This window comes from Artemia franciscana, chromosome 9 (assembly GCF_032884065.1).
Source record: "Artemia franciscana chromosome 9, ASM3288406v1, whole genome shotgun sequence".
Classification (NCBI taxonomy): Eukaryota; Metazoa; Arthropoda; class Branchiopoda; order Anostraca; family Artemiidae; genus Artemia; species Artemia franciscana.
Window position 1 is genome coordinate 9,339,979 of NC_088871.1, and position 18,204 is coordinate 9,358,182.

Here is an 18,204-nt window from a genome sequence, read left to right on the forward strand (position 1 = left end):
GGACCAGATCCGCACTCTTTGGGAGAGTTGGGGGGAGGGTAACTTGGAAAAATTAGAAAAATGAGGTATTTGTAATTTATGGACGGGTGATAAGATCTTAATGAAACTTTATATTTAGAAGGATCTTGTGCTTCAGCACTCTTGTTACAAACCCTGACAAGATCTGGTGACAGTGGCCAGAGGCGGAGGGGGAAACCAAAAATCTTGGAAAATGATTAGAGTGAAGATATCGGGATAAAACTTGGTGGGTAGAATAAGCAAATATCGTAGATACGTGATTGACGTAACTGGACGGATCCACTCTCTTTGGGGGAGTTGGGGGGGAAGGGTTAATTCCGACAAATTAGAAAAAATGAGGTATTTTTAACTTAGGAAAGAGTCATCAGATATCAATGAAATTTGATGTTTGGAAGGATATCGTGTCTCATAGCTCTTATTTTAAATTCCGAACGGATCCGGTGATATTGGGGGGAAACTGGAAGGGGGAACCAAAAATTATGGGAAACGCATAGAGTGGGGGGATCGGAATGAAACTTGGTGGTAAAAACCATCGTAAGTCCTAGATATGAGATTGACGCAACTGGAACGGATCTGCTCTCTTCGGGAGAGTTGGGAGGAGGAGGGTTAATTCTGAAAAATAAAAAAAATAAGGTATTTTCAACTTACGAAGGAGAGATTGGACCTTATTGAAATTTGATATTTCCAAGGATAGCATGTCTCAGAAAACGCTTAGAGTATAGGGGTCGTGATGAAACTTGATGGTAAAAATAAGCACAAGTCCTAGAAACGGGATTGACATAGCCGGAACGGATCTGCTCTCTTTAGGGGAGTTGGGGGGAGGGGGAGGGTTAATTCTAAAAAAAAATACACAAAATTAGGTGTTTTAACTTATGAAAGAGCGATCGTACCTTAATGAAATTTCATATTTAGAAGGACCTCGAAACCCAGATCTCCCATTTTAAATCCCTACCAGATCCAGTGTCATTAGGGGGGGGGGGGAAATATTGGAAAACGCTTAAAGTGGAGAGATCAGGATGAAACTTGGTGGAACGAATAAGCACACGTCCAAGATAGGTGACTGACATAACCGGCCCGGATCTGCTCTCTTTGGTGGAGTGGGGGGGGGGGAGTAATTCGGTAAAATTATAAAAAATGAGGTATTTGTAACTTCCGAACGGGTGTTCAGATCTTAATGAAATTTGATATCTAGAAGGATCTTGTGCTTTAAAACTCTCATTTTAAATCCCGACCAGATCCGATGACATTGAAGGGAGCTGGAGGGGGAAACCGGAATTCTTGGAAAACGTGAAAATCGAGGTATCTTACAAATGGGTGATAGGATCTTAATGAAACTTAATGTATAGAAGAATCTTATGTCTCAGATAATCCATTTTCAATTCGAATTGGATCCAAGGATATAGAGGGTTGGAGGGAAAAACAGAAACCTTGGAAACCGAAAATCTTGGAAAACGCTTAGAGTGGAGAGATCGGAATGAAACTTGATGGGAAGAATAAGCACAAGCTTTAGATACGAGATTGACATTATTGGTATGGATCCGTTCTCTTTGGGGGAGCTGGAAGTTGTTAATTTGGAAAAATTAGAAAAATTGAAGTGTTTTTAACTTAAGAATGGGTGACCGGATCTTAATAAAATCTGATAATTAAAAAAAACTCATGTCTCAAAGCTCTTCTTTTAAATACCGACCAGATCTATTGACATTGGGGGGGGGGAGTTGGAGGGGGAAACCAGAAAACTTGGAAAACGCTTATAAACGCCGTAGATACGTAATTGACGTAACCGGACTGGATCCGCTTTCCTTGGGGGACTTAGGTGGTGTGGTTCAGTGCTTTGGTGATTTTGGCGCTTCCGGACGTGCTAGGACGATGAAAATTGGTAGGCATGTCAGGGAGCTGCACTAATTGACTCTTTACAGTTGTTTTCCCCGATTTGACCATCTTGGGGGCTGAAGGGAGAGGAAAAATTAGAAAAATTGAGGTATTTTTAACTTACAAATGGGCGATCGGATCTTAATGAATTTTGATATTTAGAAGGACCTCGTGTCTCAGAGCTCTTGTTTTAAATCCCAACCGGCATTAAGCCTTTGATTTTTCTCTTAAAGCAAGCTATTGATTCTTAGAATTTTACTAGAGCTCATATCACATGAGCTCTTGGCTCTTGGCTCCTCTTGAGCTCGTCACAAGTGCCATATGAGCTCTTAGCTCTTGTTTTTGACGAATAGTATATAAATATAAGTAGATTCAAAAATTTATTAAATACCCCTAAGAGGTTTCCTTCCTCCCTTACCTGTATTTATGACCCCAGGGCAAGATTGCCCAATGTTTATTATGTACCTTCAGGAACATATGACTTTAACTCCGTAAAGCAAAGTATATGATTACCGCGGTTCCAAACCGGGGTAATCAGTCATTTATGAACGAGCCTATAAATCGTCAACTATATGAGATGTTGGGGAAAAACCAAAATATTCTAAGATACGGCACTATTGGGAATAAAATGAGATCCCGTGGAACTAAAATGGACGAATATCCTACAACTTTAGATAAAAAAAAATAATGTTCGTATATTTTATAGGCGTTTCTTTACTTTTAAGAGCCAATAATGTTTAAAATAATGTGTTTTAAAGAATAACGTTCTTTTTTTAAAATAATATTCATACATTTTATAGGCCTAAAATCGCTATTTCTTTACCTTTAAAGGCCGATAATGTTTAAAATAATGTGTTTTTAAGAATAATGTTCTTTTTAAGAATAACTTTCTTTTTAAAAATAATGTTCATACATTTTAAAGGCCTACAATCAGTGTTTCTTTACTTTTAAAGGCCAATAATGTTTAAAATAATGTGTCTTTAAGAATATTGTTCTTTTTAAAAATAAAGTACATACACTTTATAGGCGTACAATCGGTGTTTCTTTACTTTTCAAGGCCAATAATGTTTAAAATGATGTGTTTTTAAGAATAATGTTCTTTTTAAGAATAAAGTTCTTTTTAAAAATAACGTTCATACATTTTATAGGTCTACAATCGGTGTTTCTTTACTTTTAAAGGCCAATAATGTTTAAAATGATTTGTTTTTAAGAATAATGTTCTTTTTAAAAATAATGTTCATATATTTTATAGGTCTACAATCGGTGTTTCTTTACTTTTAAAGGCCAATAATGTTTAAAATGATTTGTTTTTAAGAATGATGTTCTTTTTAAAAATAATGTTCATACATTTTATAGGCCTACAATCGGTGTTTCTTTACTTTTAAAGGCCAATAATGTTTAAAATGATTTGTTTTTAAGAATAATGTTCTTTTTAAAAATAATGTTCATACATTTTATAGGTCTACAATCGGTGTTTCTTTACTTTTAAAGGCCAATAATGTTTAAAATGATATGTTTTTAAGAATAATGTTCTTTTTAAAAATAATGTTCATACATTTTATAGGCCTACAATCGGTGTTTCTTTACTTTTAAAGGCCAATAATGTTTAAAATGATTTGTTTTTAAGAATAATGTTCTTTTAAAAAATAATGTTCATACATTTTATAGGCCTACAATCGGTGTTTCTTTACTTTTAAAGGCCAATAATGTTTAAAATGATTTGTTTTTAAGAATAATGTTCTTTTTAAAAATAATGTTCATACATTTTATAGGTCTACAATCGGTGTTTCTTTACTTTTAAAGGCCAATAATGTTTAAAATGATTTGTTTTTAAGAATAATGTTCTTTTTAAAAATAATGTTCATACATTTTATAGGTCTACAATCGGTGTTTCTTTACTTTTAAAGGCCAATAATGTTTAAAATGATATGTTTTTAAGAATAATGTTCTTTTTAAAAATAATGTTCATACATTTTATAGGTCTACAATCGGTGTTTCTTTACTTTTAAAGGCCAATAATGTTTAAAATGATATGTTTTTAAGAATAATGTTCTTTTTAAAAATAATGTTCATACATTTTATAGGCCTACAATCGGTGTTTCTTTACTTTTAAAGGCCAATAATGTTTAAAATGATTTGTTTTTAAGAATAATGTTCTTTTTAAAAATAATGTTCATACATTTTATAGGTCTACAATCGGTGTTTCTTTACTTTTAAAGGCCAATAATGTTTAAAATGATATGTTTTTAAGAATAATGTTCTTTTTAAAAATAATGTTCATACATTTTATAGGTCTACAATCGGTGTTTCTTTACTTTTAAAGGCCAATAATGTTTAAAATGATATGTTTTTAAGAATAATGTTCTTTTTAAAAATAATGTTCATACATTTTATAGGCCTACAATCGTTGTTTCTTTACTTTTAAAGGCCAATAATGTTTAAAATGATTTGTTTTTAAGAATAATGTTCTTTTTAAAAATAATGTTCATACATTTTATAGGTCTACAATCGGTGTTTCTTTACTTTTAAAGGCCAATAATGTTTAAAATGATAATAATTTCATCTGCTTTGTAACAGCTGTGTAACCTAACAAATTCCCATTCGTATGAGGTGTTAAAAATGATATTGCCTCAAGGTGTTGTTGCCAATTATACATGTTTTCAACTTCCTTTTAAATCTGGTCGTAATAATAAGGAGATGTCAACATTCTTAATGATATTCTGGCAAACCCCTTAAGGAGTGCTTAAGCCAATGAGAAAGGAGAAAATCTTGAATACTAAGAATTATTGCTAAAAATCATCTCTTATAACTACAAACTTAAGAATCTTTGGGATTATTAATCAGTATAAGATCTACAAAATGACACAAAAATCAAGGCTGTATAATTAGTACAACTCTTTTAAATAGTAAAGGAAGGATATCTTAAATAGCAAATTTTAAAGGAAACTGATGATAATAAAAAAAAAAATTCCCGGCCAAAAATTTTGAAATCTTGTGGCAAATCGAGAGGCTACTTTACAATTCTCTACATCTTCTAAAAGTAATTTTATTACTACTTTTAAAAATTAGAGGTGTCCCCACTAATTAATTTTTTATGAAGCTCTAAAGAATAAAAATGCGAATTTGTTCGGCCTATTCATGTTAAAGCTTTCAATGAAGCCACAATAATTTTTTCATCAAAGAATCTGCTCGTGTCTGCTGTTAATACGCATTTCACTGCTATAGGAAAATAGCATTGGCTTCAAACCTCGGAGATCCACCTTAAAAATCTACATTTCAGCAATAAACCTCGTGAATGTGGTTAGCAACAGCCAAAGAACTCTTTTTTTGTGGCTTTCATAAACCTGTATTATCCTCTTGTAGTTAATAACAGCTTTTGCTTTCTTAATAATCCGCATTTCGGCACATTCAGATTTGGAAAAAAATTAGGTGGAAAACTATAAACTTTTTTAATGATTTACGAAAAAGTTTATAAAATATATTTTTTGTGTAAATGGAAGAGATGAAATATGCTAAAGTTGAGCGTTCGATTCGCTTGTTTGTTTTCTTAGAAGCAAATTCTGGTGAAACTTTGTTTATTTGTCTCACAAAAATATCTAATGATTTTTTATCATTTATTTTCACCCTTCCTTTTTCAAATGTCATTGTAGAGATGTTTTTCAGAGCTGTAACAGTAATAAAAACTGACTGTTACAATAAACTGAAAAAGAAGCTTTGCGGGGATTCTGAAAACTAAATATGGAATAAAAAGGGCTCAAGAAAGTGTGGATTGTAAGGATGATCAGTTACTTCACCAAATAAGAAGGGTGAAAGCTTCAGCCACCATACAAAAAAATGGCGAAGACACATCAGAGTAAGATAAGGTCTGATTACGTTTTAAAATTTACGATTGAACAGTGTTAAACATCTTGTACTATAACGTACTTTACAATATGACATTTTCTTTTCTATTTGCTTGATATTATTCGAAGTATATTTGAAGCTATTTGTATTTAGTTGATGATTAAAAAACCACTTTAAACGATATGAAAAGACGTTCTATTATGGTAATGATAGCTAGTCTTCTATCTAAGAAGCCAAAATATGCTACCTTTCACTGGCACTGGTAAAAGGAGACAGGGAGAAGTGGTTTAGGGAGTAATTAGTCAATAGGAGATTTCTAGAGATTTTTCAGTTCTTTATTAGGGATTTAAAAAATAAAAGAGTGGAAACACTGGCTGGCAATATGTTTTTTAAGTATTTCAGTTTAAACTGCAAACAAATTTGAAAAAAATACTTGCATGTCCATGTACTAATGTGGACTGTATGTGTAATATGGACTGTACAAGTGTATGAAAGACTTATTAAAAGGAGATTGAATTGGGAAATAGAAAAAAGAAAGTTCCTCAAAGACGCCCAGTGTGGCTTTAGGAAGAATAGAAGTACCATTGACAACCTGGTGTGTTTCCAACGAGATGCCACTTATGCTATTCAGAACCAGCTAATAATGATTGCAGTATTTTTAGATGTTGAAAGTGCCTTTGATTCTCTCACCCATAGACAAATTTTGAATGGTATTATTGAAAGTGGTATACATGGAAGACTATTAAAATTTGTCAAGAGTTACCTGGAAGACCGGGAAATTCACATTAGAGTAGGAAATACCATATCTACCAGCACATTGAAGGTCAAAAGGGGTGTGCCACAGGGCTCAGCACTAGGACCTGATCTATATAACATCGGCGTGTATGATATACCACTAGATGATGGGACATCCAGAGCAAGCATATTTGCAGATGATAAAGTCTTTTGGGTCACAGGTAGAACCATCAATGAGGTCACTAAAAGCATAAAAGCTGTATTGCAACAACTAGAGAATTGGGCAGCCAGTATTGACATCAATTTTTCTTTACATAAAACCAAAGGTATGCTTATAACTAGAAAAACTGCTATAAGTGCTCCAACATTGACTTTAGGAGGTAGGAAAATTGACTATGTTAATCAAATGAAGTTTTTAGGCTGTATTATTGATAGAAATCTAAATTGGAATCCTCACATAGAATACACCAAAGCAGCATGCATCAGAAGACTAAATGTTATGAAATCATTAACAAGGTCCTCTTGGGGTAGTAGAGCAAAATTCCAGATTGAATTTTACCAAAAGTATATTCGATCAAAGCTTGAATATGCTGCAGCAATTTATCAATCAGCTCCACAATCAACCCTTAAAAGACTAGACACAATCCAGAATGCAGCTCTGAGGATTTCCTTTGGAGCAAGGAACACAACACCAATTCCATTCCTGCTATCAGAAAGTGGCCTAGAAGACCTTGAAACAAGAAGAAGTACTACAGTGTTAAAATATATCAAGAAACTATGGGCAGCTGACAGAACACATCCAGTAAAATCAAGAATAGTAAAACCAGGTATCTTTATCACAGATAACAGCCAAAAGAAACGCAATCAGAAAAATATTTTTGAGAAAGCCATTGAACTCTGCTCTCAATTTGATTACTGTTTAAAAATAACAGATATGCTAAAGGTCCCAGAAAACATGCCATTACCTCCTTGGGAACAGAGTCATCTTGAGTGTGTAAATAATATTGGTGAAGTATCCTGGTTCAATCTTGCAATCAGCTTTAGATTACACATGGCCAACTTATATAGCGACTTTGTACATATATATACCGATGGATCAAAAATTCAACATGACACACCAGTTGGGGCTGCATTTGTAATCCCTAAGCTGCAAATTACAAATCAATTTAAGTTACCAGTTGAAACATCTGTATTCCAAGCAGAAGTTATTGCTATTAAGAAAGCCTTGGAATATATAGGAACCAATCTTCAAAACTATCCAAAGATAGTTATATGTTCAGATTCTAAAGCCTCTATTGATGCCATCAGTAATGCAAATAGAAATAGGATGTCCATAATGGAAGTAATTGCTTGTTACTCTATGTTTACATCTGTCTGCAAAAAACACAAAGTAATTTTACAATGGGTACCAGCTCATGTTGGGATTGATGGTAATGAAAGAGCAGACAGAGTTGCAAAGCAGGCCACAAAAATGACAGGCCCCTTTACTGAATGTGATTCTCCCATGGAAGTTAAGATGATTGACAAAGTAATAAAGAATCTAGATAAATTTTCTTTTGAGGAAAGCCGGAATTTGTCAGGCAACTATTTTGTCACCAGCAAAACCACAAGGAGGCATGAATTAAAAATATACGACAAATAAACAAGAAAAGAGGGAGTTATTTTGTTTCGGCTAAGATCCCAACATGCAGGGGTTCAATCCTATCGTGCAAGATTTTTTGGAGAGGATGAAAATTGCAGATGTTGTAACAACGAAGAGACAATTGCACATGTTCTTCTAGATTGTGATAATTATCAACATCAAAGACAAAGTTTTGTAAAGTTCCTTACTCAGAATTCTATGCAATGTAATATAAATCTTCTTTTGGGTGGAGTGGCTGACGAAAAACTTAGTATACAAATCTTTCGACTAGTAGTTCAGTTTCTACAAAATATAGGAGTAGACAAGAAGATATAAACTAGTGTGTTACTTAAACCTGTTAGATGATGTGTATCAAGGCGAGACAATATTAGTGAAATGTTTAATTACTGATGACCAATTTTAGCTTTGGGAGGCAAATCCGCCTTCCCTTGTATTTTCAACCTTCCAGGATGATTTATTTAGAACCATTGAATGAGGACCTAAGTGACATCTGCAGTCAAGAAAGGTCCGAAATCTGCTGCTGCTGCTGTACTAATGTGGATAGAGTTTGCTACTCTAGTACATTTAACATTGGTACTTTGGTGAAGGTTTCATATTCTTATTTTTATTAGTAAATTTTGAGTGTAGGCCATATCCTAGGTAGATTTGGTGAAAGCTTGTCTCTCTAAACTAGGTCTAGGCTAGGTATTAATGCAACAAAATGGTAGGCCTATTGTCATCTGACAAAGGCTAGTAATCACTTACCTGCCGTCTAAATTGCCTCCCAGACCTCCTCCCTGATGCTAGGATGAAGACCAAGGCTATGTGTAATAGTTTATGGTAAATTTGTGGTGTAGGCCTAGGCTATGTCTTGGGTAGAAAATAGGGTAGACCCTGCTAATTTTTTTTTATCAATTAATGTGCTAGTTAAAAGATGAATCTACCTTGCCTATAGGCCTAGCTATGTACAAAAGCTTATAGTAAATTTCTGGTGTTGGTCTTAGGCAGAAACTAGGGTAGGCCCTGTTTAAGCTTTTTTTCTCAATTAATGTGCAAGCTAGAAGATGAATCTACCTTGCCTTTTATACTCATACTTGGGTATTAGACATGTCTTTTAGTGCTCTTTGTAACACTGTTCTAGATCAAGAGCTCCTTGAAAAGAAACAGTTTCATAGAGGTAAAGGAGTAGGCTAGCTAAGCTTGTGAATTTGCAGTTTTCAATGTAATTTAGAGGTAATTATTGAGTAGTTTATATCATTGAGCTACTAATAAAGTGAACATACCATTAAATGCCATTTTTAGGTTCTTTCAGAATATAATAGTCACTTTTCAGTAAAGCTTTAGTTTTATCAAAGTTTTGAAAATGCATATTACTGCATATAGCAAGATTCTGATGATTGCATATTGTTTCTTTGTCATTATTACTGAAGCTTGTCCATTTTTTAGCTTTTTAAAATCCCCCTTCAACAAAACTAAAAATGCATAAAGTGGGCAGGGTTTTGAAGCTGAGAGAAATGTTAGGGTTAGGCAATATGAATGAATAATGATATTAAAACAATATGTAATCATCAGAATCTAGCTACATGCAGTAATTCAAAAAAAAAAAAAAAACTCGCAAAAAACTAAAATATCCTCCCTTCAAACTTTTAACACCACAATTTCTGGCAAAAATAGGGTTGCAACAGCAAAACATCATTACCATAATTTAGGTAATGTTACATGTAAGCAAAATTGGACATGTGTTTTGTTCAGAAACAGGTGACTAGTTTAAACTCAAAAGTGAAAGTGAACCATCTTATATGTAACATCAGTGGATAGATGAGTTTTTTGATTATCTTTCAACTTCCTACTATACAGAAATTACCAGTGATGACTAGAATTAGTATTTAAAATATAATTTTGTTCATATGGTATACCCCCAACTTTTCCCTTGGCTTCAAAACCCTACCCACTTTACACATTTTTAGTTTGCCCCATGGAGGAGGAGGGTCAACCAGAAATGGACATGCCTCTAGAATAAGCATTTCCAAGTGCTATAGTAGCCTATAGACAGCAAAGCATAGTACAGTAGAGTATAGACTTTAGACAGCTTGTGATGAAACTAAACAACTACTGGCATTTAAAAAAGTATCTAGTGGTATGTTCACTTTAGTTAGTCAATAATATGAACTGTCATACATTTACTGCATCAATTAGTATTTTTACTTTATTTGTGGATCAATTAGCCTATATGAACTGCTCAATATTTACCAACTTAGATACAATGAAAGTGAATACATCACTTGCTGCCTTTTCTTAAGCTTTTTCATAGTTTAGTGATTATTTTTTTGGAAATACTGTTTTGAATCCTTAATGGGGTCCCAAAAGGTAAAACACTCCATGTGCTTAGAAGCCATAAGTTTAAAACTTTTTTGTACAAAAACTGTCTAGTGAGGAAAAATTGCCATTTGTATCTGATTCAGGAGTAGTAAATACTACTTTATTTAATTTTAGTAGTAAATTGTTATTTTGAAAAAATTTGCAGTAACTTTAAAAAGAGCATGAAATTCCTCTAAAATGATGTCACAGAAAAGCTGATAAATTTTTTTAAGGTTTTTTTTTTTTTTAGCTCTTATTAAAATTCTTGTAAGTGTGACTCAGTGGAATAATAATTATCATTTCATTATAAGATATGAATGGTATTTTTTTCTCAGTAGTTTGTTTTTTAGAAACAAGTTTTAAACCTTTTGGTTACTATAGGCTGTTTTGAGCCCTTTAAGGGCTCACAATATAATTTATCATAGAAGCCATTAGGCTATTGAGTTATGAAAGAGTATGAAAACAGGCATCAAGTGATATATTCACCTTCATCCTAGCTAAATTATATTGGAAGCTGCAAATTTAGTGCCTACCCTGCCACTAGATTTCTTAATTTTTGCTTTATTTAGATATCACGTTTCTGTTTCTGACAATGCTTGCCCCCTTTGATAGTCCCAGTATTTGATAGCTCTAGGATGTATAGAAAACTGAGAGAATGCTAAAACAATAAAATACATATATTTAAAATTTTGATCAATTTGCAGACTAATGGTTCTACAGAAGTTTGTTTTAAGAACTAAAGCTGTTATTTAGATTTCCAATGTTGGGATCTTTCTTATGGTTAAAGTTTCACTATTGGTAATTTATCCCCAGCATCCCCCCTATATACCATTACTACTACTACTACTAGCAACTCACTGCAGCACCAACCTGCCTAATGCCAGACATCTATACATGCTCCTCTTCCATCTCAATCCACCCAAAGCCATCCTGTTTACACTCTCCAAAAAGTTCAAATTTCCCTTAAATCTTTCTTTACACCATCCTCCTGCCCTATTTGGGACAACCTGCTTCTTGTTTAACCCTAGACAGTTGGTAAACAAGGACACTCTTTTGAAATTTGCCACCCTTTATTTGCTAAAAATGTTGTTCATTTCATCTCAACCTTTCTCTCATTATAACCTTGAAAAGCAGGATTGAACCACCTTTTTTGTACACCCTACTGTTTAAGATACATTCAGTCAGTTGTGTACCCAATGCAATCCCTCTGGAAAATAAATAGTAAATCCTCCTCCATTTTGGGAGTGCCCATGCTTCAAAACTATACTTGACCACTGTTATTACTGTAGTTTCAAATCTTTTAACATTTGTTTACAGGCTCATCTCTTGGTATTTACCTAAATAACTAAATAGAGAAAAGGAAGCATGCTAAGAAAACAATTCTTACTTCATAATATTCAGAATAATCATAGTTAAAACATTTTGCATGCAGCCTGCTGTGCAAAAAGTTCCAAAGCTGCCAGTAGCAGAACTTTAAAAACTACCAACACTTTAGCAGTACAACTTGTGTTTTGACAGCTTTGCTTTGAGCAAAAAGTGATTATATGTAAAATTTGCTTAAAAGTAACAAATGTAACTTGGTATAGCTTGCAGTTAGGAATGTCAATAGTTTTCTGAATCACAATTAACTATGTAATAAGCCATAACAATGTAACTAGCCATAATTATCACACTCCTTAGTTTTATATGCACCATATTATCAAAAATTCTGCATCATATTTACTCTAATACTGCTAGTGGAGTATAGTATTCAAAGTCTGAAACATACTATATATAGCTTACTACTATTACTTTATGGTTGTACTTGCTACTATTGCTGTATAGTTGTACACTCCAATGCTATTGATATTATAAAAATAATGTATACCCAACTGCATGCTTGATACTCATTGATCACTATACCATAACTATAAAAAGTGCTATTTGATTTTCTGGGAGAGCAATATTGATTTGCAGTTTTGCAGTCACATGCATTATGAAGCTGTCATATTAGTTTTGCCCTATTCTAATCCCCAAAATGAACAGAAAGTTGCACTGGCTGTTACATTCTAGTGTGGTTGTTCTAGGCTACTAATCTTCTATGTTCCAGCTTTTCCATTTTCTGCTTGAACTGCATATACGCCTTGATAGTTACCAGTCCTTTTAAGATTCTTTAAACGGGCAAATTAACAGTTTTGAGAGAATTTGGCTATTTTTGCAAGATTTGGACAAATATTCACTTTCAGTTGAAGTGAAGCAGAATAAGTAAAAAATTGTCAACAAGGACAAATGATAACACCACCTTAAAAGTAAGTTTTCAAATAGCAACATTGAAACCCAATGAGCTTTTAGTTTGAACAAGTTTTAAAAAACAGCAGAATGAAAAGAGATACATCTCTTCTTGCAGAAGAAAGAAGAGATACATACATCTTGTGAGAAGAGATATTTCAGAAAATATACATCATCTAGTAAAAAAAGAAAGTCAAAAACGAGAACAGTTCTTTTTGTTTTGTAGTTGCTCTTTTTTAGAGTTTTGGCTCATGTTGGTTAATTACTTACAGTTCATTACCACAAACTGATTGATCAACCTTCAAACACAGATATCTGGTAGAAAGAGTTAGAAATAAAGACCAGCCATTTGTAAAAAAAAAAAGTCTGAAAAGAATATAAAACTTTGAAAGAAAACCATCTGGAAATAAAAACCAAATTTTTACTCTTGGCTATAATATACAATTTTTTATGGATCATGTTTTGGGATTGCCTCTGTTTTAATCAACCATTCCCTGAATTTGAACATAAACTATAGCTTAATTTGTCTCATTAAGAGGGACAGAGGGGAGGGGCTGTAATTTTTACTGTAAGAAGATTATATTTAGGGAAGGTTTTGAATGGCTAATCCAATTCTACCACAATTACTTTTAATTCTATTGTTTTTATCTCAGGATTAGCCTTCATATATGGTTAATAATTCCTCAAGCATTAGAAGTTGTGGAGGTGTGCATATGTATTTAAAAAATTAATACATCCTAATTTGAGCAAAATATCTATTCTTTCAAATTTCATTCACTTACTTAACAATTTTCCTACACTATAAAAAGATCCTAGACTGCAGTTGAACCACTCAATCAAGTATGGACGCCCGCCAAAAACATTGCAGGGTGGGCACCAGAGTAGCAATGGTGAAGGGAGGAGGGGAATACAGCTGCAGATAAAAGGTTATATGCAAAATAGAACTCTCAAGAAAAAAAGAAGAAAAGTACATAATTTTTACATACCAAACGAAGCAAAATTCAACACACTTTTTAATGGCGAAGATTCCTGGCAAAAAGATGTGAAGTTAGGCAAAGAGTGAAGTTATGTTAATCCTAATGAAAAATAACAAAGCATAATGAGAATGTAGTACTTTAGAAACAAATTTGGGCTATATACTTGCACATAAACTACCTAACCTCCACCCCCCCTTAGTGTGTAAATATAAAACCCTAACTATATAATTACAATGTATTCTGTCACCCACCACTTGTTTCCACTGACTGTAAGCTAATTATTTCTTAATACAGACAGATAAAACTTGTTCTTGAGTTTTACACAGCATAAACTTGAGTTGTGGTGGCATAATACATAAGTACCCATTAACGATAACGCATTCAATTATGATGTAATTAAGATTAATATATTATGCCCAAACCTAGAGTAAAAGAAAATAAGACTCAAACTGAATTGCAGAAAAAAAAGAGAAAAGGGTACCATCTTAAAGGGTCCATTTAATTTCTGAGTAAAACGTCAGTTATATTTCAAGAGCAAAAAACGTCTTGGGTGGTAGGTTCATCTAATTTATAGCTCAATAATAAAAATATTGCCAAATTTATCACAAAATCTCCTCCCCCCCTCTGCATAGGAACCATTCTTTCCCTTTTTAATATTATAATAATTTTTCTTGTATTTCAGACCTTTTAAAATTAAATAGAATAGCAAAAGAAAACAAAATTAAAACTCATAGCTCAGCTGTCTAAAATACCCCTCTTTGTATAAATGCCCATAATTACACTGAATGTAAATGTTTTCATAGAAATTCTTTACCACACGTCACAAGAGAATCTTTGATGAAATGATATAGTCTTGTAAATATTATGCTTTTACTACAATAGGAAGAAAGGTCAGTAATTCAATGATCTATGTTGGGTTTTCAGTGTGTAGTAAATAATTGAGACAAAAACTTTGGAAAGTAGTCGAAAATTGTGTCAAGTTAAGTGAAATTGATAGTTACTAGGATTGAATTGTCGCTAGTGATAAATCACTAGGGGTGGCGACCCTGAACGAAAGGGGATTTTTGGGGAATCTTTTTTTTTGAGAAGACAGATTTTAGGCAAAATCCTCAAAAATTTGGGAATGGTGGTAACACTGGTATTTTGAGACAAAATCTGCCAACAAATTGTACTAGGCTACAAAAACTGCCAAGTAGCATTGCCACTATACAACACCACTTTTTGTACAGTAGAGTGCAACTTGCATTTTGACAGCTTTTCTTTGAGCAAAATGTATTTTCTTATGTAAAAATGGTCTTTTCAGACAAAATTTGCTGACAAATTTGAAAACTGCCAATTAGTATTGCTAGGCTACTATGCTACCCCACTTTTGGCACAACAGAGCAAAACCTGCATTTAGAAAGCTTTTCTCTGAGCAAAAAGTATGTAAAAATAGTATTTTCAGACAAAATCTGCCAACAAATTTGAAAACTACCCAGTAGCATTGTTAGGCTATTATGCTGCTCCACTTTTTGCATGGCGAAGCACAACTTGTGTTTTGGCAGCTTTGCTTTGAGCAAAAAGTATTTTTATGTGTAAAAAATGGTATTTTCAGACAAAATCTGCCAACATCTCATTTGATACCCCACTTTTTGCATGGCAATGTGCAGCCTTGCTATCCTCCCCCCAAATTTGCAAAAATATAGCCCAAATTATATATTTCCTATCTTAAGAAAGCAATTTTTCCTTCATAATATGCGAGATAATCGTAGTTAACATATTTTGTATGTAACCCCGCTATACCCCCCCCCCCCCTGATGCGCAAATATGTAGCCCAAATTATTTATTTCCTATCTATTCTCCCATTGCTGTTTCATATCGGTTGTTTCAACCCATGTACCTCTAAATTGATGAACTTTGACAAAACAAAACTGGAAAAACAAATATAAACCTTTCAAAATAAACCTCTTCTCATCAAAAGTGTCATAAATTTTTTCATTCTTTCCTTTATCTTTTCCTGTAACTCTATCATGGTTTAGCACCTTCTCAAGATGATCTGTTCATTTTATCTTTAATGCTTTCCTTATTAATAATTATGGCCCCATTGCTATGTTTAACTGGGAAATGTCCAAGTTGACTATTCCCTCTAAATTTATTAATCTGCCAGTACAATATTTCACTTTTTTGATCTCTGGCTTCATCTTCCAGATCTATGATTATTTTTTTGTGGCCTTTACTTCACACCTCCTTTATTCATATTTAAATGCTTTTTCCATTCTCCCCCCCCCCGATATAGTCCAAAGCTTTATGCAAAACTAGCATAAATAAAATTTATAATTGGATTCCTTATTTTATGCTCCTATTCAACATAACACTCTTTGTGGGCTTGAGATATCCACTTTAGCCTGAATGATTGTGATCAATAGGCCTATTAGGTAAAAAAAACGGATATAGACGGTTTCCCGAACATAATGATATGACAAATTGCTCATGAAATTGCAGAACCACTTATCCATATATTCAACTTATCCTTGGTGTATGGATTATATCCTTCAGGGTGGAAGAAGGCCTTGGTGATGCCACTTCACAAAAGTGGCTCAAAGTCGGATTTTAAAAACTATCGGCCGATTTCAAATGTACAAACTATGATGGTAGACATCAATCAACAGATCACAATTCATGTCCTAAATATGTTCAACGAGCTAAAGTTTTAAAGATTGCTCTTCAAGAAAATGTTCCTTTCCCAATAGCTGCAATGGAGCTGGCCAAGCGGTCCAAAGTACCATCAGGTCCAAGAGTTAATGAGGCCAAAGAAGGGAATTTAGCCCTTCCTCAAAAACCCTGGCTACAGGTCCACAAGAACCACCCAAATCAGGCTCTCATACCTCCTACTGAGACTTCTTACCCTCCATTGGCTAAGGAGCATCCCAAGGTGGCTGAAGCTAGTCCATCCCTCAACAATCCTAAAACTAATCCTAAATCTTGGTCTGAAAGAGTGGCAGCTTTTCCTAATATTTCTACTCAAGCCATAACTATGCAAGATAGAGTTGGACCTCATATTACTAATTTAATTAAATATGTTGCATCAGTGGACCTAATATTACAATCAAATATGGCTAAAGATAAAAAAGTCAGTATAACAAAAGAAATTGCAGAATACTACTTTTCCAATTCTATTTTCAATGAAATAGGAACAGAATTATCATCCATTCTCTCAAAATATCATGCATGTCACCTATTCAACCCTTCCTATGTTAACTAAGCTGCAGATCCTACAATGGAATTGCGTCTCTTTAAATTCAAATGAACTTGCTGATCTTATCCAATGTGCAAATGATAAGAGAATTGGAATTATTTGTCTACAAGAGACTAATCTTCATCAGTACAAGAAAATCAAAATGCCTGGGTACAAGTGCTACAGGAAGGATAGATCAACTAACAGAAAGGGAGGGGGTGTGGCAATTTTTGTTCATGTTTCAATCCAACACTCCCCTCAACCCTTAACTATCTACAGGGATGAAATAGATGTTGTAGGCATATTAATTACCTTAGCTAATGGTAACCATCTTGCCATAAAATCCTTTTATAATCCATGTGGGAGTAAGGACATCCAAAGTATCTTGGAAACAGAATTATCAGGTAATAATACCTTTATTTTTGGTGATTTTAATGCCCACAGTCCTCTCTGGGAACAATCAGCAGGTAGCAACAAAGCAGGAAGAGGAATTGAGTACATATTGTCCAATTTTCCTGACACCTTGATTTTCACTCCATTTGACTTTCAGACCAGGTATAATATTTCTTCTAACTCTTTCTCAACTATAGATTTGCTTCTAGGTCCTTCTTCATATTATGATTTAGTTCAGATGGTAAAGGTGTCGTCTCTTCACTCTGATCATTGTGCAATCCTTACATCATTTCAAGATTTATGCTACACTCCCAAACCCTACATCCCTACATTTATCAACTCCGAAGGTAATTGGTCCCTTTTTCGTGAGATATTAAATGAAGTAGATTTTTCCTTTGTTTCTCCTAATTATGATATTAATGCCATTGAGTCTAATTTGAGATCAATCCTGCTGGAGTCAGCAAAATCGGCAATTCCAATGACTAGGGTACGTTTTTACAATGGCTCCAAAAGACCCAAGAATTGGTGGAATGATGAGTGTAGGGTTGCAGTTCTGGCAAAAAGAAAGGCTCGTAAAATGTTTCAAAAGCACCCATCTCAGTCAACAGCAATCTTTTATAAGCAGTCATGTGCTAAGGTGAAACTAATTTGTAGGAGAGCTAAACAGAGTACATGGCTGAATTTCAGCTCAAGTATCAGTTTTAGAACCCCAATTTCAAAGGTCCATAATTTCATTAGCCAACTAAATAGTGGAAAGCAGCCTAATGATGACCGTAGATATGATATCATTCAGGATGGATATCCAATTGTATCAGATAAAAAGAAGGCAGATCTGTTTACCAATGTTTTTAAAAACGATTGCTCAGATTTTCATCCCAGCCAACCTCCTTTTTGTAATCTCCCTCTTA

At 33.7% G+C, this 18,204-nt stretch overlaps 1 protein-coding gene across 6 annotated transcripts in view; it reads left to right on the forward strand.

Annotated features, from left to right (window-relative positions):
- The first annotated feature begins 6,105 nt into the window (after nt 1–6,105).
- LOC136030967 (nuclear pore complex protein Nup155-like) overlaps nt 6,106–18,204 on the forward strand; it is an 88,830-nt gene continuing 76,731 nt past the window's right edge. For 4 of the 6 annotated variants that reach the window (XM_065710111.1, XM_065710114.1, XM_065710115.1 and 1 more), the window contains exons 1-2: nt 6,109–6,174; nt 8,635–8,680. The gene's annotated coding sequence lies outside the window, so the exon portion shown is untranslated. Of the gene's footprint in view, nt 6,175–8,634; nt 8,695–12,708; nt 12,733–18,204 lie in introns of those variants that run through there. The other 2 variants (XM_065710112.1, XM_065710113.1) reach the window with 2 other exon arrangements.